Raw genomic sequence first — 25,834 nt, 5'->3', positions numbered from 1 at the left:
AAGCATTTCTGGCGAGTTCAAAAAGCAATCTCATGAAAACCTATAGAGGATATATTGGAAGTTGAGACCAGTTCGGCGTTCAGCGAAATTCTGAATCATACCTTTAGGAGCGTAGAGTAGATTGGCACGTAGAATTTGCAGGACTTTCAAGCCAGTTGAACGTTATTAAACAAAGTTACTGGGAAGACCTTGTAGTAGCTTTTAAGGTCTTGAATAAAGGTCTTTTCAATTGAAATTAATGGAGAGGACGCCACGGAATACAATACTTAGTGTAAAGAACGTTTGTCTTGCTGATTCAATAGAGATTATGCTATTTATCCAAATGTAACTCTTTTGCTGTAAGCCATATCTAAGGTATGATTGAATATTCCACACGCTTATTGATTGGAAGCTGACAGTGTCGACTGTATTTTTTTTATTGTGTAAGACTTTTAAGCTTTGTTGGCCTTAACGCGAACAGTTTTTTTTTTCTCTTCATAAATTACCAAAATGTGCTACGACTTCCAATAAAATCCCAGTCTCTTCTATTTTGCTTTATAAAAGTACGTAATAAGGAAACCATATCATAAACAACACAACTTGATAATTAGTTCCCGGACGAGAATTACTTTCCCACCTGAACATAATTACTCAAGTACAAACGCGTAAGCGATAAATTAAGTTCAAAAACATATAAGTTAAACCTAACGTCCGACGTAGGCAGACATAATGGACGATCCTGACCCGTTCGCAATATGTTTGTGAAACGTGACGTGGACTAATACTTGTGTAGGCTCGGAAACACACGTATGTACGGCCTGTCAGGGCCAGGCCATTGATTACTGACTGCATTATTCGATTGATGCCTCATTCTCTGTGATTGGTAGACAGTAAATAAGTCTGATACTTACTTCCCATGTTATATAATAACATGGGAAGAAGGTTTTACTTTTAAGAAATGGTTGAGGTCAAACCTACTAAGCGCGATTTGTTGCGGCCCGCGGGTTCGATCCTCGCATAAGACAAGCATTTGTATGGTCCACGAATGCTTGTCCTGAGACTTGAATGTTTGGGAGAACCCCCGCGACACAAATATTGATTTCCCTAATTCGAGAGTATTTAAAAAAAAGGTTTCCTTTCTAGAAATATAGATATGTTGATGTCTTTTAAAAATGTTTGCATTTTACAGCTGGAAAAGCCGAGTAAATGTAATATTCAATTCAAAAGTCTATACGGAACTCGAATACATGTAAGGGTAGGGTTTGTATAATCAGAAGCTTTACTCGAATAACGATTTATTGTTGGATCATTTATTCATATTAGTCAGAAGCCTCTTGATTTCAATAACATATTGTATACTTACACTTAGTTTGTTAGAAATCATATCTTAATTTTTTTAACACAACTATGTGCGACTAAATTATTTAATTATGTAAGGTTAATGACCGGTAATGACATTAAAACTTATATTTATTATAATAACAAACTGATTATGTAACTCATTATAAAATATGCGAGAAACGACGTTTTATCGTGACGAGTTTAGGTAATTAAAAAGTTATCTCGTTAATTATAATGTCACTAAATAAAATCAATAATGTACGAAGAATACCTAGGTAACTTATTTGTGTGTTTTTATTGCTGATCACTCCTGCGTAAAAGTAATTAATGATATTCTAAAGTAACTTCTACTAGACCAGCGGCACTGTATCAGTAAAAAAACTCGTTATATAAGAAAAAGTGCATATATTTTTCTTTCATTACGTGTTCAACAAGGAAAGAACCTGATTTAATTATAACTAACGGTTTTGTTTGTATTTGCTTTATTGCTTTAAACAAGCATTGATTCAATGACTATGAATTCTCTACACTACCTTATTTGGTTTTAAAATTGGTCTGGGACCATTAAAGGTTAATTATAGGTGAAATATAATATTAAAATTACATCTTTACTCTTCTTGGAGCAAGTTGATTTCTCTGATTCTAATCGGACTGCGTTTAAACATATTGTAATATTATTTAAAACGTAATTGAATTACGAATCAGAGCCCTTTAAAGTCCTAAAACATTGTATAACATTATCTTTACCCCCGAATACTTTTTAAAACAATAAAACAAAGCTGTCTTCTGTAGTTTGCAATAAACATGGCAAATTGTACGTGGAAGCTATTTACGACGGGCTGGCGAGGATTTTTACGATAACAGCACTTAGTGAAACGATTTAAAGTTCGTTTTTATATACGCTAAAGATAAAATTGATTAAATGGTACAAGGGATGCAAAAAAGGTATATTCAGTCTCTTTAAACTGAACAACAACGTTGGCTATTTGAATTAGTGTTTTACTAGCTTTTTATGCAGTATAAGCCAAAAAGCAATCGCCTAGTAGTTATCACACTTATTCGTCGTAATGACGAAGTAGGCTTTCTCTGATTAATGTACTAAGTACTAGCAGAAAACCTCAATTGCATCACGATATCGTACGATCATGTACGATAAAGAAAAAAAACATTTAATATTATTCTTGTAGCCTAAACTTAATTCATATTCATACGACGTGATTGTATTTCCTATACGGCTTCAACGTACCCCAGTTTTCCTTCTGATAAATTTTGTTTTGAGGAAAGAAATATGTGTGTTTGTCCTCGGGGGTTGCTTTGCGGTAACCATAATGTTTGATTAGGAATATCCTTATGTTTTTATTTGCGCCAGTTTCCTTAAACAGGATAGTTCTATAAAAGGAGGTAACTGAGTTGGTAGAATTCGTAAGACGCGTCTCCACAATTGCAATAGTATTATTTTAGTTTCGATAGACACAAACTTATTATAAGCAACGAAACATAAATGGAAGTTACTCCCACTAAGCGAAATCTTTTGTAAATGACATCATTAACGCAAGACACAACTAAGTAATTTATTTTATGGCCACTGTAAACCTAATTTCCCCCGTCCGTCTACAGACATAGTAAAAGTTGGGTCGATGACCCTTGGACTTGGCAGGTGATCACACTGGCAGGTGTTAGTCATGCGAAGAAAGAAATTGTTTCTCCGTGGGGGAAGGTTTGCCCTCAAATTTATTTAAACATTTTTGACTGTAGCTACAACTGTTTTACAGGGTTAAAAACTCATTTACGTGCAGGTCTTTATTTAGTGAGCGAAATGCGAATTTAGCTAGGGCAGATATATTTTTTTTGTTTGATTAAATTCCATTCTGACTGGTAAATGTTTTTAAGTATTACAAAAAAAATCTTTGACTGCATGGACAGCCGAGTATTGAGTGTAAAACTAAAGGTAATTTCGCTCCCCCTTTATTATCTCTTTATATGAAAATGCATCTTTGAGCACTTGAATTAAGTGTTAGCAAAACCTCCACGACGAGCCAAATTCCTTGCTGTGGGAATTCTTAAATTTTATCCATGTCCGAGGATAAAGTTAAATAGTCTGAGAACGTATTCCTTGAATACACAAGTCATGTTTTTGTAACGCATAGTCATCGTTCTTTGTTTTTAAAGATTATACGTATGTTTAACACTCGTAAGCTGTTTGTAATCGCAATAAATGAAGTAGACGTGATGACGAACAAAATATAGAAGTCAGAATGACATGGTTATCTTATTGTCATTGTTAAGTACTGTCATTATGACTGTGGATGTATACGCAAAGATATCCAATTGGCATAATATTTACAGGAAACCTCAAGAGCAGTTTGAACTGTCAATAAATTATTTATTTTGCTTGACTTGTTTCATGAATATTATAATAACTTTTTGACCATTTAAAATCATCAATTGTATGATACGTCTCCGCCTCTCCGGTATCCTCACTTATTTCCAAAACCAATAATTTCAGATAATTGTTTTCCGTCCATTCATCATGTCTGCTCTTTATCACAGCTTTTGTTTGTCAAATCATCTTTCACACAATAATCTCTTAAATTCACTACCTATTTACCCTTAAAAAAATGTTCAGTCAAACTCTCAAGTTACGACACACGATAGCTCGACAACAGATACGAGCGTTTGTTCAGCTAATTATAGATTATATTATTACGACACGTTGCTAACGCGTTATTAAATAAATTACTCACGCCGCTACACAACGACCACGGTACACCATGTACGTGGCCTTTTCAAGGTCACCGTGCCTACGTATACTACATCGCAAATATTACGTTATACGATCACTTTGAATTTTGAGTGTAATAGCGGACCGGTTTGTATGTTTGAGTTGATTCGATCGCTTAGCAACTTTTATTATGTAGTTTTAGTTTGCCCTAATGTATATGAAACCATGCCCATGTTAGCTTCATATAAGTGTTTGTTTCATAAAATCTTATACTAACTGTAAGTCAAAAGGTAGCGCATTGCATATCCGTCTATAAGATTTGTATTTTCTGCCTTTGTTTAAAATAAAATCTTGGAAGAATTTGGTACCGTGTTTGTTACCCTATTATTTAACGAACCGAATACCTTATCCGAAGAAAAGCGTGGTCGTTAAAAAGAAAAAGAAAAATAACCTTTTATTTAAGTTAATTGTTTAAACTAAGTGCACTCTTTCAATCAATGTAATTAATTTAGTTATAAATAGACGCACTGACTCCAAGACTCCCACCCTTATAATAAATGAATGAGTGTATTCGCCCTTCCTAATCATTACAATTTAAATCACTGTAACCATAAGGTATGATAGTGTGGGTGGTATATTAATTAATAAAGAGCTTAGTATGTTGTTAGTGGTTGCTGTGTACACACTATAATATATTATTTAAATCATAAGATTTGTTGGATATATAATGATGTACAGCTTATGAGACGTTTAGGGCGCGTTCGTTCAAACCATAAGTCTAATCAGCTAGCGATTTGTGACTTCATTGTATTTAAGGTTGCCAGGCGCGATAGTTAGGCTTTTTATTGTGTGCCTCTATTTTTGTTGTACCTATTAATAATGAAAAGCTTATGTCCCGCCAAACTGGCTTTTGTGTCTACCGGTGCTACCTAGCAATACTTTAATGTATTTTACATACGTAGTCTGGGTGTGGAAGCGAGATACCGATCTATGCCATGTATTGCGCTGTCACGCTTTCACAAATGCATTAAAATTACGTTAAGGCTTCGGCAAGTTCCTTGCCCACAATGTAGTTTTCGGATTTTTTCGGATGTTTCATACTTAAAACCTAGGCTGTTCTACTTAGTTTGAACGAGACGCTTATAATCTTGTTTATATTCTCTCTCTCTATAGCTGTCGATAAGAGGCCCATATTCAGCTCTATTTAACTTTGCTATGATGATCTCATTTTGCCTTATTTGCTGGGTCGCTAGTTACAGAAGTATTTTGTTACAAACATATATAGAGCAAACACTTATTTTCGCGACGATTGCTTTTTTTTAATCTTACCAGCATTTTGATTTCATCTTTTAAGTGTTTTGCTCCGACACGAGTCCATAATGCGGTTGATGTGTAACCCATAATGTTTTTTTTCATTCATGCACTGATATGTTTGATCTGCAGTTTAAAAGTTTTTTTGTAAGCTTTATATTGTTTGTACAGCTGGGTTTCGAATTTAAAATCGCCTGAATTCGGTCTTTAGAATTCATGAATAAACTTGTTTATTGAATACTCCAGAAATAGAGGGATTTAATTAATAATAGTACAGTTATTTGTACTGAATTAAGTATTTCTACAGAAACCCAAGAGTGAAAATACTCCCAAGTAACAGATCGCATGGTTTAGAAATAGCAGTGACAAGATTTACCAGCTGTGGTCACGTTATCTACTGTTACCGCGTTTCGTCCGACGTTCCGCTGAATCATGGCGTTCATTTATTAACGTCGCTCGAGAAAGCCTGTCTTTCATAGCCAGACATTACAGACGTTTAATTCTGTTGTTCATTATTTTTCTTTATATATAAGCGTATTTGTGTCGAAAACTCAGATGTATATCTAGGATTCTCAGTTTTCATCACAACAAAATCACGAGGTGCTTGGAGTTTTAAACTTCGAAATAAGGTTTTAATAAAGCGTAAAATAAACTAAAAAGATCTCCTTTGCATGTAACAGGTCAAGGATCAGGCTACCGATAAACATTATTTTACGAAATCGCTGTAAAGTTATTACTGCGAAAGTAAAGCAAATAACGCAACTGCCTTAAGTTGATCTCATGAAACTTGCCATCTCATGACACAAGAAATGATATAACCTGCTTTTTGTTGCGATAAGCGACGTCCAGCACGCAAACCCAGCTCTAAAGCTAGTTAACTATATACTATACATAAATATATACACAAAGACTTAACTACTTAAGCACTGGCTAACGTTTCTTGTTAAGGTTTTAAAAGCTTTGTCGTATGAAGCTTTCATTTATTTAAAAGCTTTCTCCTGGACTCGAACTAATTTGTTAATTATTTATTTTCTTTTAAGTTGCTATTTGAGTTTTATTTACGTTATAAAATGAAAGATTTTACTTTAAGTTTCTATTTGGATGTTATCAATCAATCGGTTAGTTGAATGAGGCTTAATAGGCCAGTACATTGTACGTATGTAAGATTAGTCATTAATCCTATATTTTATCGAACCTTTAAACAATAGATTGTACAGTACCCTTGTGAGTAATCGTATACATATTACATACTCACAAGAAAAGCATCGTTCATCACATTCTGACATAAAAGAGTTCGAGGTCTTTAAGGGCACCGGCCACTTGAAAGCTGTTTCAGTGTCAGCTGTTTTGCACACATTTGTTTTGTGTGGACAAGACAAAGGCTATATATTGGCAATCGAACTAATATTATGAATTGCGATAAGAAGTTTGTATACAGTGTCTAATTTACAAGTTGGATAACTCCTTGAGTGCTGAGTTAATTTTGATAAAATTTGGTATGGGATCTGCTACCTATAGGATATAATTTACCTGAATGGAAGTCACGCTGAAAAAAAATACGATGTTATAAAGTACTTTTCCTTGGGTAGCTAGCCTTAAAGCGTATTATAAGAGTGTGAATATGATGATGAAAATTTTCTTTATAGTAAGAATATAAAGATTAAAGCATTCTTTAATGTTTTTTAAATTCTTTTACTCTGTCTAAATATTCAACTATGAATACGGGCGACTATTCAAACAAATCTTAATAGCCTATCTACTAAATAAATACATAAAGAAAAAATATTTTTCATTATAATCTCACAGCAAAATTTCAAACTAAAACCAAAAAACTTCAAAAAAGTAAACTATACTTTTAAAAAACATTTTTGTATCACGAATAATATTCGCACGATCCGCGCTAAGCTTTAGCTCGGTACGGGCTACGCGGCTCGGCCGGGCCTCAGTTCGTCGACCCCGTATTATTACGTAACACCCGAATTTAAGGATTCGTAGCTAAGGAAAGACGCTGTGTGAATATATTTCATTGGCTATTATAATATTGTAATGTGTTACTCTGTGGGAGTCGAAAATTATTGCCATGGGCTATATTAGCTTCGGTGTTTGACTTTTCGATGATAAATTTAGACTTTGAGAATATTTCAGACAGTATTTTTGTCTCACCTGTGTCGATAAATAATTTACCGAAACTTTTTATGAATTTTATATGTAATATTTCAATTTGTGCTTCGTATACTTGCATATTTCATAGAGGCAGAAATGGAAAATGGATAAAATAAAACGAATTGGTATACGGTATGACAGTTTATTCGTGGAAGTCATAAAAATGTATATGACATTGTTAGGGTTCCGTTCCTCGGTAAAAACGAAATTCTATTTCTTTGGTACCTCTGTCTGTTCGTCTATCTCTCGTCAGGCTGTATCTCAAGAACCACGATAGCTATAATATAGTAATAATTTTCACAGGTAACGTCTTCTTGTCATGGCTAAAACAACCAAATACTAGAATCGAGGCTAAGAGCAACGTTGTTACGGACGTCAATTTGCTCGGTGGAAATTGTTTTGTTTTCTAATTTATGTGTCTCCCAAACGATCTTTTTTAGTTTAGCCTAGTACAGAACTCTGAGTGTCGCGAGTTCGACTCGTATTTAACCGGTTGTTATTTCACGAAATGAATATCGAGAAATATCTGTTAGGATAATTCCATGAAAAGTCAGTAAAGCGGATTGTCGTATTATGAATATAAAAACTTTTTCGTCGAACGATCGATTCGTGATATTGTTTGTGCAAAACTGCGAGCAATTTGCCGAAATTGCCTCAATCATAGTATCGTATTAATCGTAGTTACGAAGTAATATGGTCGTTGATGTAGTGCAAACTTTATGTGCACTAAGTATATGGTCAAAATAGCTTGAAACTTATAGCAAAGTAAATTGAATCAACATGTTTGTCAGTAGGTGCAAATCAATAAAATTGTGTTTTTTATGTTGAGGTTTATCTTCTAGTTTGAATTTTACTATCATTATCGACAAGCAGCTTGTCGATCGAGGGTTTTCAGTTTGCCGACTAAATTGTAGAACAAATACTGATGGCATTAGCAAGTTCGGAATTGTTTTAGCTAAAACTTGGAGATAAAGTATAGATCTTTGAATCTATAACTTTATAAGGCATAAAATAGTATTGTCATCACGTACACCTTTCACAAATTTACAATGTTGTGTACATATTTCATTTGCAATCTTATAATTACATCTTAATTCTATAACTTACTTCTGTATAATTGAAATCTTAACAGCGACTTTCCATTCACATAGCCACGGTTCTATTCCAGTTTAAACAAAACATCATCTAACAGAGCCATGGTAATTAGCAGCATGTAAATTTATCTTAAATTAACAAGTGCAAAATATTCAAAGGTAACAAAGGGGTCTGTTTTAGAATGCTAATAGGTATCTTACGGCCTGGCGCCCTGAGACTCTGGGCAGTTTACTTTACATAATATTATCTTTTGACTCGGATATCCAAGGGGTTTTTAGCCGATTATGTAAAAAAAGGGGGAATTTGTTTGTCAATTTATGTTTAGTCAGTGTTTTATGAGATGTCTTGGGTTTGGTTACAAATTTGTGCCTTGGTATAGATTAGTATAGAACTCCTTTATGCTTTCGCGTCTTAGCTACAGAGCCAATTTTAGTTAAACTTTTTTCGGGATAGGTTTTGTTCCGAGTTTTGTGTTTGACGCTAGTGGATCTGCGACAACAGCTGCTATGCTAAAATATGAGCTGCAAGCACTAAATGCAGCAATAAATAAAATATGAAACATATTAATGACTATTTAATTAAGGTTTCTTCAATGCAACTGCAGTCACAGTTGAAACCTGTATCTAGTCTTGTGATCAGTTTTAGTTCAGATTTTACTGCAATAACAACATACCTACATAACAATGTTAAAGGAAGTGAAAACATTTGTTTTACAGTATAATTATAAATCTTTGTTATTTTTTCCACAATAAACAAAGAGTAATTTCAATGAAAGTGTCACATTTGGAGTAAGTACAAAATGGACAAAATACTAACAAGTAACAACAGACATTCCCTTTTAAAACCGCAAAACAAAACAAATTCGCTAAAATTAATTTTCCCTCGCATTAATAAACAAAACTCGTTTATACGCAACTTTTCAAAAACAAAATATTTCCTTTTCAACCCTCTTGCTACAAAAACAAACCAAGTTTCCAATCACAGTCAAAAGGATCGACAATATCGCCATTGAAGTCAATGGGTGTGATCGAGCTAAAAAAAGCCACTTCGATATTGCTATACCTACCCGCTATTATCTATTCCAAACCACTGGTTTTTATGTTTGGGTCGCTCGAGCTCGGACAAATTAGAGAGATTCATAAAGACTCGAGGATCCTGTTTCAAAAAACGATGATAAAAAAGTTATTTTCTTTCCTTTTGTATTGAGATGAACTTAAGTGATTATAATTAAAGGGCTGTCAAATCTCAGAATACGAAAATAAATGTAATTAGATTAGCTATTCTTGTAGTCTTACAATCACATATGCGGCTGTCAGCTGTGTATGATAACAGATTTTGATTAACCTTTTAGTAACCGGAGTTTAGTTTCGACACTTTATTATACAAGCAAACTAGTTGTAAAGTGAGCTGTAATCTCAACATTAGAACTATTGGGGTTCAGTGGAATCCTTTCACTCTGCATGTAGTACCTACAAAAGATTATAATCGTAACAAGAAAGTGATTTTCGAATCAAGTTCGAACTTTATTGCACATAGCTTTTGTTTTCAATTACATAAGAGGCCTTTTTCCCCTCCTACTTATGCAAGATTATTCAAAGAATCTACCGATCGATTTTTATCGTGTCTCATGTTAAAAACATTCGTTTTGATTGGATTATTCTGTTTTCCTTCACAGCACCCAAATCAATTATAGCCGGGATATAAGAATACAGAATTCAATATATATTTATTTGTTCGTACCGCCTAGTAAGGCGGTAACAAAAAACACGTGTAGGTAAGCTTAAGGTACATTACTGTGTCGAGCGATTTATTGTGTGCATCTGAAGCGCGGCTTCTGCGACAAGTAATCAAGGTAGAAGTCGTATCAGTGTTATCGCATAAGAAAAGACGATAAATAAAAAACTTGTGATTTATAGGATTACCATTCTCTATCGACAAGTGACGTGACTTTGACTAGTCAACTCAATAAATTGCGATTCAATTATCTTTTAACTCTCGAAGATACATAAGTTGTCACAAGGCTAAGGCTCCTTCTATATAAGTATTTGAAACTGGCATATGGCTGCATGCGTCAATCGCAGATCTCGAAAACGACTCCATACATTTCTTACTTTGACACATACCTGCAAAGTCGCAAGCGATGTCAGCAATGCACGGAAATGTACCTCTTAAAGGGAAACTCAAATCGATTTCGTTTGACATTTCCAAAGGGGAACATGTCAAACAAAGTTGATCCCCATTACCGTAGCGTTGGCGTGAAAGCGCCTTTATTTCCGTTCTTTAAATATAAAAAGCTTGTTTTGACAGCAGGTTTCTTTATAAATTGTTCTAGGTACAGTTTTATGGAGGAATCGGATGTCAGTAATAAATAGACTTTAATTTAAATGGTTTAGGACGGGCATACACGCTGAGGAGGTCAATTTTGACTCTTGGATTTTTATTTGTAAATTCCGACTATTCATCGCCAAAAACAGCCTTAAATAGTACAAACTTAAAACGCGAAACCGCGAAACGGATTAAAAACTAAATTCCAGCTTTCAAATTCACTAAGCCACAAAAAAATATAAGGAGTAATACATAAATCTTCCCCAGAATAATTTCCTAAAACACAGGAATCCAGGTTTTTAATGTCTAACAACATTTACCCGGAACGTTATACGCCATTATTCTTTGTGAATAATCGTTGTCGGCCCAAATATATCATCGCTTTATTATGTGATTCAACATAACACGAATTTTGTATGGAAAAGAACTTAAATGTGCGAATGTATGTGGATACTACTAGTATAACATGTAGCTGTTAATATTTAGGTTGTTGACCTGTGGTTTTTATCAGACTATCTTTGACCTGTGATATGGCTTGCAAAAACTAGTCATGTTCTTTTTTCAGTTCAATCTGAATCAGCACATTTTTTTATATGCTTCAAATTTAAATTATTTTCGCAGTTACTAAGCAGCACTATTTGAAAACCCAAAATAAAGACAGCATCGCCTTTCCGCCGTACATCGTTTCAGCTGGCACTGCTGTGAAGACCAAACGGCGCGACAAACTTTGTAGATGGTTGTATGATTTAGCTCTGAATTCGTAAGAAACAGATTACTTCCACGTAATTTACGTGTAAGGTAGGGTAGGTGTTATTTTGGCACTTAATAGGTACTAGGTATTCCTCTTCTTCTTTTCGAGACAGTGGCACCACCTTTCATTGAAATGCGGAATCGTTGATCATTTTTCAAGCAATATTTCAGCATAAAAATGACATAAAATACCTAGGTACAAATTTGTTTATTCTTATCCACATTTTCCTATCTTCGTAATAGTCGATCACGACGGCTGTTAAGAACTCGAAACGTAACAATAAAATCTAAATTTAGTTTTATTTTATATAACCTGTGCTCGTTTCAAACCAAGGTTAATGTTGTGTTAGTTACGCTGTTGTGAAGGGTTCAAACTATCCGCTGTCGTTGTTAAAGTTGTCTGTTCTTAGAAGCGTTTAAACTTAACTAGTTTCTGTGCAGTTAAACTGAGAAAAACTTTATTATAAATGTAGTTTTCAAACTTCAGTATAAGGCAAAAGTATTTATCGTCGACGTTTGCCCGTAATTTTGTTGAAATTATGGTAACTGTAGATCAGATTATCATCAATTGCAAGGATGCATAAAAATACCTATTGAAATATCTGTCTTTTATTAAACTACTGGAGATTATCTATCTCCCGATTTGTAGTAAGTAATGTTATTTTTATTTGAAACTAGTAGTTACGAACATACGAATCTTCAGCTTCAACCTATAAGTATAGGTATTATTATGTAAATGAAAATTAGAGCAAAAGGAATACATAATAATGCCCTTGAGTTCCTATGACAAATAACGGAAACGAAACGACTAGCAAAAGCACTTCCACGAAATCTCATTTAGTTTTAATTACGGTTAATTCATTACTTAAGTATAGTAATTCTAGAGCTTTAAGTTTGACCTTAGTAGGCTTAATTTCTAGGCCACGGCTGTCTAGGCCACAAGGGGACGCCAAGGACTTATTATGTAAGGTCTAAACTTTACGAATGCTAAACAAACATACTGTGGAACAGATGTCTTGGAACAATTACAGCGGATTAGGAACTAAATATTAGGGGCCTAAGTAGGTTGGTAAAGCGACGGGAGAAGGTTGGCCGATGTTTTGCGTATACGTCGTGTATGTATGAAAGTCACTAAATACTTTATAACTTCAGTGTCTGTTCAAATCTAATACAGTTTGTATCGAGGAGTCGCTTGGACATCAGAATTATCTGAGACATGTGAACAGTGCTGCAAACGTTCTAAATATCAAGTTTTTTTTTTAAAACATGTTTCTTGGACGCTAGCCTGCATCTTATTTTAAGTTATTACTTTATATATCTCCCTTCAAGTAAGTAACAATTTTCACCTCCGCAGGAACTCAATCACTACCGGCATAAACAAGATGTGTATTCATAGCCATGTAACATTCCAATGTCGAAACAAAGCTATTTGAACGTACCATACAGTACACTCATAAATAATGCTTCCAGAGCCTACTAACTCCTTGCTGTTCCCAGAAAGACAATTTCAACGCTCAATGCATGAACAACATTTTAGTATTACAATCAGCTATATCTGACGTAAACATCCTTTATTCAACGCTGTTGACACGTGCTGACAATCATGCCGATTTAGTTTCGCGAGTCGGGAATAATGTTGAGTCATAAACCTTGATCAATGCTGTTATATTCATTTGTTAGATGTTTCCAACGGACCTTTCAACTTAGCTTGTAGCATAAAGAAGATATTGTATCACGCTCTTAAACTTTAAGATTCCAAGGTTTTTGGTTACAGTGTAAGTTATAACTTATAGGTATTGTAACATGTGCCCGTTGTATTTGGTAAAGAATAGAAACGTTAATAAATGTGGCATATTAATAAATTATGTCATCATTATCATTTACCTATCCGTCTACCCTCTTGAGTCAGCAATACATGTCTAGAATGGGTTGTGATTTCACAAAACTCTATTTTTTTTAGCTGAAAGCCCGAGGAAAGACGATATTTTATTGTATCGTCTTTCCTCGGCCGATAGGTGTTGGAATAGGATGGATGCGAAGGGCAATAGATAGAGGAGAATTACATAAACAAAGGGACGCCTATTATTCCCAGCAGCGGGTTATTTAAGGCTGATTGGTTGATGATGATATTATTTCTTAAGATATACGCAGTTGCATCAAGCCAATTGATTTGCCATGCTTTTATATTGGGTTATTGCCGTGTACATAGAGAAATATGAGAGAATGTAAGAAAGTCATAAGCAATGTGTACCTACCGGATGGCGCAAATTAACACGAGTCTTATCGAATAAGTCAAAGAAAAGTCTACGGGAGGTACATAAGTAAAACAAAGTTTACCGGTGTCGAATAAAGTTAGTTGCGAATATTACGGTATGGGCTGCGTGGTACAGTCAGCACCGTAAGTTAAAGGATAGAATCATAAAACTGCGAAAAACACACAGTCACAAATGCTTATAGCTTAATTTCTCCAACCGCTAACGCGATCCGAATCGCTTAAATATTGTTGTAAACTAAAAAGTCGAAAGTCACGTCCCTTGATAAAAGAGAATGACATGTCTGAGAATGGTGTTACTACACGATGATGAGGTTACATTAATTGTAATCTACTAGGCCCTAAAGATATTTTATATTTCAGTAGAAACAGTAACGTATTGTATTTGACAGCATCTCAGTTTTTCGTAAATCAGATGGCACTCAACAATTTAAGTTGCAGACAGTACTATATTTCCACCTTACGATACTCACAAAATTTCATGTGTAACAAGTTGAATAGTGGGCGGTACCCTGCTTAAATTGTAGGTCTGCGCCTATACGTATTATGAGCTGTTAAAGCAGAAATTTGAAGGTAAAAGTGAGATCGCTCGCTATACATAGGGCTACCTCACTTAATGTATGTCCTACCCAACCTTATCTTGTTTAATTTCTGTATCATTAGGTACGATAGGCCTATCATCGGTCTACTATTAATAATTTTATCTTACTTTTATACAAAGCGTGTAAGTGCAATGTGTCCAATTTCCGACTCTGTCGTTATTAGCATGTAAATGGTAATAATAGAGAGAAAAAGCTGCGCATGCAGTAAAAAAAAATGGCTAAAGTGTCCACTCAGTATTGCCAGTTAAGAAAATTGCGCTTTTCCTGTTAAATGTAGCGTATTTCCAAATTTACAAAGCTTTAAAATTAAAAGTTATAATATTAAAGGCGAACGTGTTTCGTTTAAAATTTTCTTTGACCTAAACGTGTGTTTATTCAGGCTAAAGCAAAGGAAACGTGTGTTTCGTATACTTTAGAAAACCTTATAAACAAGCTAAACGAACCTTAGTCTGAACCAGAGCCTTTTGATTACAAAGTCCACAACATATAACTTCCGCAATATCGCCACACTGTTATTTCATCCGAGAAACAACACAATTTTCTCTTATCCCGTTTGCTATATAAAAAGTGTGTGATATTCTTTTTTTTTGTATTTCGCTCCACAGACCCCACTAATACATTTGCTCGTTGCACGTTACTGAAAAGATTCTTTTTATTCTAATATTCAAGCTTGTACTTAAATAGGGTTTCTTAAAGACCAATCAATCTTAATCATTTCCACACAAAATATGTCACAATTCTCTTGACAGATCTTTCGATAATGTTAAATATTGCCACTTATCTGTTATCAAATGAAACGATGACAACTGTGATCGGATAATCAGAACACACTATATACTACCAAACAAAGCGCTGTGATCATTAAACTTGACAGATGTCTAGCTTGTTTTAAACTTTGAGGTAGAGGCTTAACTAAGAAATCTTCGTTGAGCTGAGCTTATAATGAATTTATATGTCAGGTTTGTGGTAATTTATTAAGTAAACCTGTGGAATATTTTAGTACTTGTAAATTAATAAGTATTTAATCCCTAGTACTCGTTTTTTAAAGGCTTGCCTAAAAGGTTATAAAAATATTAAATTTATAAGACTGAAACATTATTCTGAGCCTTAAGGATGTCCGATCCCGAATTTATTCAGTTAAGTTTATACCGTTGAAGAATCTTCATTCTCCTATAGAATATAAATTATAAACTCATGAAAAGAGATTTCATGTTCTCAAACTTGTAAGCTTTTCCTAAATATGTTGAAAGCCGGCTTTTGCGGTGGTCTGGAGTGCTCTTTATTCTATATACCCGTATGTACAGTAAACTGAACGATATAAGCTAAGCTTTAACAATTAGAAACGCATCTTTACTTCTTATAGGTAAATAACTGGACATCTCAAATTTGCTAGTTTCGACACTTATAGAAGAATAAACATATATCAACAGTTTGCGCTCATATCAATAGTTAATCAGACTGTTTTTGTGTAGGTGTTAAATAATAGTCTTCGTAGAAGATGTTTAGTACTCTCAGGCACAAATGAATCGTATTATATCTTGTCAAATTTCAGTATCTTAATTAAGTAAAGACACACAAAAGGTTAAAGAACACTACACTTGACGAAAATTATGCCGTAGCCGTTTAATCCATAAACATAAAAAATATGTTATGGATATAACCAGATGCAAAACCAAGACATCTTCAATTGCTCTGCAAAGTTAGTTTGCTATATCTACTTGTAATATTTTGTTCAATAACGCTATGTAAAAAACGTTGAAATATACATGACGGCTTAATAGGTAGCTGTCTGCACTTAAACACATAACTGAACTCAATTTAAAACCTATCTCCATTTAACACAACATTCCCTCAAGAAAAACTAGATAGATAGACGTAACTGAATACGTACAGGAGAGGCGTAGCGAAGCGTAAAGCTCCGCCTCGGCATCCTTATTCTGTGGTTTACACTCCGGTGACGTAGGTCGATGACATTTCGAAGGACCGAGCGAATGCACTTTCTATTTGATGGACGTCGAGCACTTGTATCATAGTTTTTATGTAGCTATTTAGCGTAACAAGTTCAAGTTTTGATGTTGATAGTTGTAAATTGACGATATGAATAGAATTGGTATTAGTTTTTAGTTACTCTTTTGCCTTTATTTTCGTTAGACACTGGGTGGGTCCCAAAACTAGACGGGTTAATTTGATAAGTATGCGTGAGTCCTTTACATCTTTTAAGTAAAAACACAATAGAGGTATATTGATTCTTGTACAAAATGACGATGCAAAACGTGCAAACGTGCTTCATTGTTTAAGAAAAAAAAACAATAATACTGTTTAGACAAAATAGTACCGCAATAATTATTCATCAACTATCAGAAAGTCTTAGCTAAAATGTGGAATTTATCACTACTAAAACATTATGAAATGTAACTCTCTGTAAATGCCAACTGCATGCCTCTCGTGTCCGAATTTTCGAAAATTAAATCTAATATTAAAGCCCTTTAAAATCAATTCAATTAGATTAGCAAAATATATGAAGATAATTTTACCACGACATGATTACATCTCTGTGGTAAAAGCCAGTCAAGTAATATGGCTTCGTGCTTTAGATTTTTTATTCCAATTTCATTTGCCAGGCAATTTCAATTTTAATATTTCTGCTTAAATATAATTTCCTGTTCACAGTATTTTCTTTATTCGAAGGAAAGAGATTTACTTAGAAAAGTCTCCTTTTCAGCTAATTTAAAAGTGATACTAATATACGTAATACTTTTTAAGTTCTGTAAAATGGAAAGTTTATTTAAAATAATGTCGCCTTTCTTTCCTTCTTATTTTTCTACTTATTTTCTCCACAAACTACGTCGGGGTTGATTTTCACTTGTACCTGATTCTTGTAATGCAGTACGTATAAGAAAAACCATATATATATATATCTGTATATATAATACGATTATGATATGGTTTTTCTTATATATATATATCTGTATATATAATACGATTATGATATGGTTTTTCTTATACGTACTGCATTACAAGAATCAGGTACAAGTGAAAATCAACCCCGACGTAGTTTGTGGAGAAAATAAGTAGAAAAATAAGAAGGAAAGAAAGGCGACATTATTTTAAATAAACTTTCCATTTTTACGTATATATATATATACTATTTTTTATGTATGTACAACAAGGTGTCAGAGATTAGTGCCCGTAGGCCACTGACGTGACTCTTGAAAATACGCTCCTGAAAAAATTGGTCAACTTTTGGTTAATAATAATAATGTTCAATAATATTGTTTCTTGTATGATGGCATAGAGCTTTCCATACATTTAGTTATTACTCATAAAAATATTCATGATGACTTTTTTTGTTTGACCCCATTCAAATTATTAGGCAATTAAAAATCATAGCTGACTCAAGGTATAAAAAAGACAATTTCGAATATCTCGTCTTTCTCAATTAACCATGTTTCTAAACTGCCTATTTCCTTAATGATTTCATCTTTTATAGTCTTTTATCTTCAACAAACTGAGACCTATTTCGATCCGTGCCAGTATTACAGATCTCGTAGAAATTGAAACCACACAAAAGCAACTGACGAAGATGGAGTCGAGAAAATTTTATAATTACACCCACAAACTGTGCTATTGCGAATTTTCAAGTAATATTGATACTGCTTTTTACTCTTATGCGTGTTTCGTAAAAACAAATGCATTAGCAAGGTAACCTTTAAAAATTGTCTAGAAAAAGTATTGTTTATTAAGAACTCCTCTTCTCTGCGCAACTCTGGTCAACGCGCAGTCAAATTGTTAAGATTTTGCTATACACGTAGAACCACTGTCGGTTATCTCGAACGAAACACATCTCATCTCGTTATAGTTGGCGACTGTATCCCTTGGACCGTACAGTCTGGCTGTTTCAATTACCGACACATCGCGCATCGGACGGACTCTCGAGACGTTTCGAGACGGCTCGCTATGTTATTATTTATAATGTTTACGCTGTCTTCGTCGAGGAAGCTTGAACTTGGAACATATATTAACACCAAATGTTACAATTAGCTTGAGTGCAGCTTCATCGGAGTATGCGTTCAGTTTCAGAATTTATTACCAAAATGAATAAATACCAAACTTATTTAATATTCTGAATGATTGATTGAAATTTTAAATGAAATTGATTTACACACGACCACAATAAAATATAGGTCTCATTCAATTATTGTTGTTTATGATGTGCAATAATTAATTCGGGAATTATTATATCGTGCTATTTTTAAAAGAGAGAATATACTGCAGTAAACTCGGCGTCCGTTAAATATACTAATTTATATTATTTTACTCTCGTCGCCATAGAAACAAGTGAGAGATTGTTGTGAAAACTAAACTCGTATCTGTGCTCCGGGTACAGAGGTTATTCAATTACATTAAGATAAAACATTCTGCTATCTTCTTTGAAAATTTTTATTATTCATTAGTATTTGTATGTATGTAAAATATAACTGTACGTTCATACATCGCTGAACGCTGAAATTATTTAGACCTGCCGCTGTCGCTACCTTAAACATTATAGAGACGGCATGACTCTAATAGCTATGTAAAACAAAATACTATAGCTATTTATTACCATAAATTGCTATAGTATTTTGTGGGATACCTCCTAACTGAGTCACCAACTTCTAACTTAAACCATTAAACATCGTTTATCTCGACATAAATCCTATAGATTTAACTAAGTAACGGATAGGTAAGCCTATAGTAATTGACCCAGTTACTATTAACTCGATTGACTAAAAGCTGATATAGACGATGCAAGATAATATCCTGCAATAAGCCATAGCGAGGCCAACCTCATGTACGCTGAGAAATCCATGAACGGAGAAGCCAAATTCACGTCACTTGTCTTCTATTCTATTTTTTTAATACTAGCTTTCTCGGCGAAATACGAACCGCCTAACAGCCGATGCATTGCATTTTATATGCATTTCTTTTGCAAGTTTTCCTATTATATTATTTTTTTAACCGCTTAAACCTTCCATGGACTTTCACGAATATTTCAAGACTAAAATAAGCCAAATCGGTTCAGTCGTTCTCAAGTTTTAGCGAGACTAACGAACAGCAATTCATTTACATATATATGCTAGCTGTTTCCCGCGGTTTCACCCACGTAGTATTTTTTTCTTTGCCGCATTTTTCCATATTTTCTCAACGTTTAATCCTTCCCTGGACTGATACGAATATTTCAAGACTAAAATAAGCCAAATCGGTTTAGCCATTCTCGAATTTTAGCGAGACTAACGAACAACAATTCATTTTTATATAGGTAATATATATAAGGTAAAAAAGAAGATATAAGAGATTGTGAAATTGTCTAGGCATTGGGGGTCTATCACCACGTCTTAAAGCTTTATGTTTGTGGAAGCGTGACAGCGCACTACACGGCGTAGAGATTCTTCTTTCTTCCACGCCCGCAATATAGTACTTTACGATAGCTTACCGCGGCCTTGGCTCATGGCTGCCGCCAAAGATACGCGGCTCCGCAGCAACTCGTACGATATTTCTCGCAACGTCTAAACGAGCCTTTACGTAGGATGATACAATACGTCTGAGTGTTCCATTCATTTTCTTATCTACTACGCACTGTTTTGATAGTAAATGTCTACCTACATCTGTGAATTATATCGCTAATAATAACAACGTCATTGTTTTTGACGGTGCGGTCAAGACTTAAAGATCAGTGAAGCGTACTATGATGTTCGTTTTAAAAAGTATTGTTTTAACATAGTATCTTATCTTTGTGACGTGATTTTATATGTTTGTATTACGTTAAATCAGTAACTATTTATATCAAGAAGAAGTTTGTCGTTAACATAATTAACTCATGCCTCTAAATTATTTTAATGGGACGAAAATCCCTATTAAAAAAAAACCACAGTATTCGTCACTTAGTATTGTTCCGTTTGTAGATTCTATACTCCATGTTTAAGTAACATTTACTTTCTCTAAATTTTTCCTAGTTAAAATCAATCCATGTCGGGCGCAGTAAGTAAATAGACCCTGACCGTTTTCATTACAGTGTTAGATAAAAAAAAAAAATTATCAGTAATAGGTCCATACATCGAAATGTTGGGTTTATACGCAGGCCATCGTAATAAATGAAAAACAATAAATAAACGAGTGAAATCTGAATGATTCATCAAACGGTATCACAAGGGTAAATAAAGTCCGGCTACAAATTTATCTGCTCGCCTCAACTCAAGTTTTAGGGGATTGCCTTCCCTCTATAGTTTATGGACAACATTAATTTTCATTGATAAAGCGGTACACCGAATTCGAGATATACAGTCTAACTGACAACGGCAACGGTCCAATACTAAACGAAACATTAAAATGTACGCAATTAAGTTCATTTTTCTTGAAAAATTCACTACATACTAGCGTATCACTGTACTTGTTACTGGTGATTAATTTATTAAAATTGCTTACATAGTCCGGTTAGAAACCATTTATCGATAGATTATAAATTGATGTTTATTTTATACTCTACAGTTCATTTTTTTTGCAATGATAAATTAATAGTGGCGATAAATAGATTACCTATCGTTTTATTTGAATTGCTAATCGGTGAAGATCGTTTTAAATTTATTTTGAAGATTAATTCTTTGACGACAAATCTTGGAAAGAGATAGAAGATTTGATTGTAGTTTTCATAGATACAATTTTCTGTAGTACTACATCAAGGGTAAAAATACAGAAATAAATCCAGGAAACGTAATTTCATAGAATTATTTTCAGTTATCTTTCACAATATTGGTGATTTTCATCCTGATACCTACATTTTGAGTCAGTTTACTTTTATTGGTATAATACCGCCTCTTAGTCCGCGGACTAACCGCCAGGTCACCTTCGATTAACTTTGCCCGTAGTGCATCGCGTGACTCTCAGGAGTTTCGGTCAGTTATTTCAGTTAGACTTGATTAAAATATAGACTGAACCACTTTGTGTCTAGGTTTATTTTCGAAATATTGGAGGCTTGGTTTACGATAACTGTTTTATGCAGACAGACTGAAAATTTTATTTTGGCGATGTCTGACATAAATTACTTTGAAATCCAGATTTTTAATCTCGTTGAATATATGTAAAATGTTTGTTACAATAAACAATTTGTCATTTTGACAGAGACATTGCAATATTATGGTTTTTGTTAAGTTTCTTTTAGAAAAACACTGTTTTTGTTAGATAAGATTGAATGTGTTAAAGTTTCACAACATTTTATTTTCTTAATAACACTGCAAAGCGTAAAGCGGAGAAATATAAGGAAAACCTGGTCATGAAAGCTCGTGCTAATAATGTTGATAAACGGCAACATTAATAACTTTTAGGAGCAAATTATGCGGAAAACTACACGAGCAACAACTGAAACAATTTATTTTTTCCTTTATCAACTTATATTGATATAATTTTGTGTGGTACGATTACCTTTGTTTCCAAGTTCGTATGGTATCTTATATGTTATCCAAAAGTAGCCGGTGTATTAACTTGAAGTGTTAAGAATTCTCAATGCGAAATGCAACTTAAATTCGTCGCATGAAAAACAGTAATTGTATACTTGCAATTAATGCAATGCTATGAAGAGTGAGACAAATGTAGGAATGTACTCTTAAAACTAGTTGTAATTATTAAAGAAACAATTATTTTAAATCCTGGATGCTATAAATACACATTAAATTGCGCGTCGCTTTCTAAAAACATACTCATTAAAAGCCACTTTTACCATGAACATACTAATTTTCCACAGCGGTCATATCAAGCTTATCTTAACACTTTTACTTCGTTATACACCACCTCTTAACTTTGATAAGAAAACAAGTATTTCTTCTAAAACATCAATCTTATCGGTAATCGACTCAGCCCAAAGTTTACGATGCTTTATCAGTAAAATTTACCGCAGCCTTGTCGCTTGTCTGACAGTGACGCAACGTTGCGGATCTTAGATGCTGCCGACTTATGGGAACGATTCCAAATCGACTAGATGTTTGACTAAAAAGGCTGTAACATTTTACTTAGTTGGAGAGCCACACATATGTAGGTCATTTGTGACTTTTCCTGACTGCAAAATATAATGGTTTGCTTGTTTTTGGTTGGAAGAAAATTGATCAAAGCAATTTGCGTATTCACTAATTCTTCTCTTTGTTTTGATAGTTTCATATTCAGTTTGACTAGTCCAAAAGCTCGCCAAATACATTCATTATGATACTTATAATGCTTGATAATTGTTCTCATATTTATAACTGCACTTCGGGTCATAAGTAGATAGTGTAGGCGGAAAAATTACAGGTGGTTGGTAAAAGTCGTATGTATTGACGACTTTCTAAGATGTTAATATTTTATTTATTTGTGCAGAAAAGTGAAATTTATAAAATGATGATGTTTCATGTTTATAACGGCTGTACAAATGCTTCGTATCTAGGAGGGTAAGTCCTCACATAGTTGACATTTTATATTATAGATTTTGGAAAATCTTTTACTGATAAAAAGCAATGTCTTCCTATATTAATCCAAATAATACCTCCCAGCGAAGTGAACACGGATCAACTAGTATACTATAGAAACGGGTAGCAATAAACCTGGTTCCAAAAACTAATTACGTAGATGAATGCTAAATTAAATTCTTTCACCGTAACGAACTTTCATAACAATTTAATTTTGATGAGATTCCTTTGTCCATTGTTCTCGTACGCTTCCCTCTCTATCATCACATTTAAGTCCTTGTAGATCTCGACAATGGCTTACCCAAGAGACTTCCTACCGACTACGACCTACTATGTCCGAAACTAAAACTGTCAAGGTTGTGGGAGAAAGATGCCGCTCTACACGTTTAGTGCGCTGTTTCGCTTTCACAACTCCACTTTTCGAGGCGATAAGTCCACTTTTCATAAGAAGTAGGAAAACTATATCCCTTTCTTTATTAATTAGTGTCTGAGTCCCAAAGAGTTGTTGATCCGTTTTCTTTGTTTGTTTGTTTCTGATTCCATTCATGTAAGCTCTGTAATCGGATCATTGCAATTGCGATCACTATTTGTTGTTCTTTTGTGTTTGGCTTTTTCTATAAATGTAATGACTGTTTGTACTAAATATTATTAGGATTTTATTAATTAACTGGCTGTTGCCCGTGACTTCATCCGCGTGGTTAGAAGATATAAGAGTTAGGAATATTTGAACGGAAACCCTCGAAGATGAATAATTTTCCCTGTTTTTCCCACATCTTCCATTGTATCTTCGCTCCTATTAGTCGCAGCCTGATGGTATATAGCTTAAAACCTTCCTCGATGAATGTAGTAGTTGATGTCAGTAGTTCCTGAGATTAGCGCGTTCAAACAAACGAAACAAACAAACTCTTCAGCTTTATATATTAAAAAAAATATAAAGCTGCGTATTCTCTCAAATATTGTTGTTTCGTTCGCTTGTCGTTTTGTTTATTTTAACTGTTAAGTTAGTGCCTTAATCCTTTGAACCCTGGACAAAAGTGTTAAAATAATTCCTAAGTATTTAATAATACTGATTTCTTTCTAAACGATACTTCAGAACTAACGATGAAATAAGTATCTACTTTCTTAATCAGTCTTAAGTGCCTCTGGGATTCGAATTAACTAAGACTAATACGATACTACAAAGTAAAAGTTATTACAAATTACATCCAGTTCCACGCTAATTGTATATGAAAAGATATTCCGACTGTCGCTTTTCCGTCCCCACGCTGATTTGTATTCTTTGACCATTTCACTCGACTCACTGTGGCAATGCGCAACGGTGACTCACTCATATTAATGTTCTTATTGTGTAACACTGTGTGCATTCTGTGACGTAATATCTGGAAATCGTTTTGTAGCTATAGCACCTACCATGAAATTTTAAAGTAACCATCTTATAGTTGTAGAAGCTAGACGGCGCAATACACAGCCTATAGCTACTACTCGCTTCCACTGTTACGCGAAAGTGGCGTTGAGGCCTTCTGTTATTGGAACAGTGGTGAGAGGACGTGAGGTTGAATCCATTTCCTCAGTAAATCCTACTTGGATTGGTTATATAATTAGAACTTGAGTTCGTCCAATAGTCGTTAAATAACCTTGAATCCATTCCCATTGGGGTTAATTTCCTTTCTCACCGCATGCTTTGTGATGTTTTCATCCTCTGTCTAGCGTTTTCCTAAGCTATTTAGGGTTCACCTTCGATTTTTACCGGATTCAGATGGAATGGAATAGAATATTTATTTATAAATATCAATTAAACAAAAGGTTCTATGATCAATATTAGCTGGTTGGCAGGACCATTTCGGCTAGAATAATTTAATATTAGTGTAGACTTCGCTACGATCCATTAAATTAATATAACTATTTACCTCACTGAGTTTAAGTTGTGCCATGCAATGTCGAACAGGAAAACATTTAAAAAATCTGTAATGTATTCCGTGAAACAGGAAACATCAACTTACACATCGTCTGTCGATATATGTATATAGAAAAGAGAAAATGTTTTAAAACGCTTGAACAAGTGAAGTAAAGCCTCAATCCTGTCACTGCCTACGCCTTTTCCACGTGAAGTTTCCCGAATTCTTTGTAATAAAAAATAAAACGTACAGTAAGAGTATTATTCATACGTCCTAAAATAGATACGACCTTTTTAAAACATAATTGAGGTTCGTATAGGTTCTATCGAGGCTTGGAATGACCGAGACTCTATAAATAACTTCTGATTTTTATGCAATTATTTCGTATTCTGTTTGTGCTAAAGAAAAGCTTCAAATTCTTAATTAAATCGTATTACTAATATGTAAAACCATGGGTTTAGAATGCCTGTGTTTTTTTAACGCCGTGATATTTTTTTTTAAATACGCCAAGTTTGATTGCCTACTCATTATTAATTAGGTACTCAACCATTTTACAATTTTCACGACTTTTATATTTTTATTTCCTAATTATTTACTTGTAAAGCTATTACTCAATGGAGAGTATTAAAACGGATCATAACTAATGATACAAGTTGTTCATGGAGCTATAAAGTTTACTGGCAATGAACCAGTCCAATAAGTTTTTGACTTATTATCATCCAAATTGGCGTCGTCGTGGGAAACAGTCGGGCGCCAATTTTGGCCCAACATTTGGTTGTGTGTGTCTATGTTTTAATGATGTTTATCGATGCTCAGGCTATTTTTTTTCCATACTTTGTTTTGTCTAGGTTCCAGTCAGTGCTATTTAATATTTACAGCTAAGAACTATAGAGCTGCTTATGTAAATTTGT

General features: G+C 34.0%; 1 protein-coding gene across 1 annotated transcript in view; it reads left to right on the top strand.

Moving 5' to 3' along the window:
* The window catches only part of LOC113504304, a 124,875-nt gene that overhangs the window by 58,671 nt on the left and 40,370 nt on the right, over nucleotides 1-25,834 (top strand). The gene's annotated exons all lie outside the window — the stretch shown is intronic.

This window comes from Trichoplusia ni, chromosome 21 (genome assembly GCF_003590095.1).
Source record: "Trichoplusia ni isolate ovarian cell line Hi5 chromosome 21, tn1, whole genome shotgun sequence".
NCBI classification, from domain to species: Eukaryota; Metazoa; Arthropoda; class Insecta; order Lepidoptera; family Noctuidae; genus Trichoplusia; species Trichoplusia ni.
This window is presented reverse-complemented; position numbering and strand designations above follow the sequence as displayed.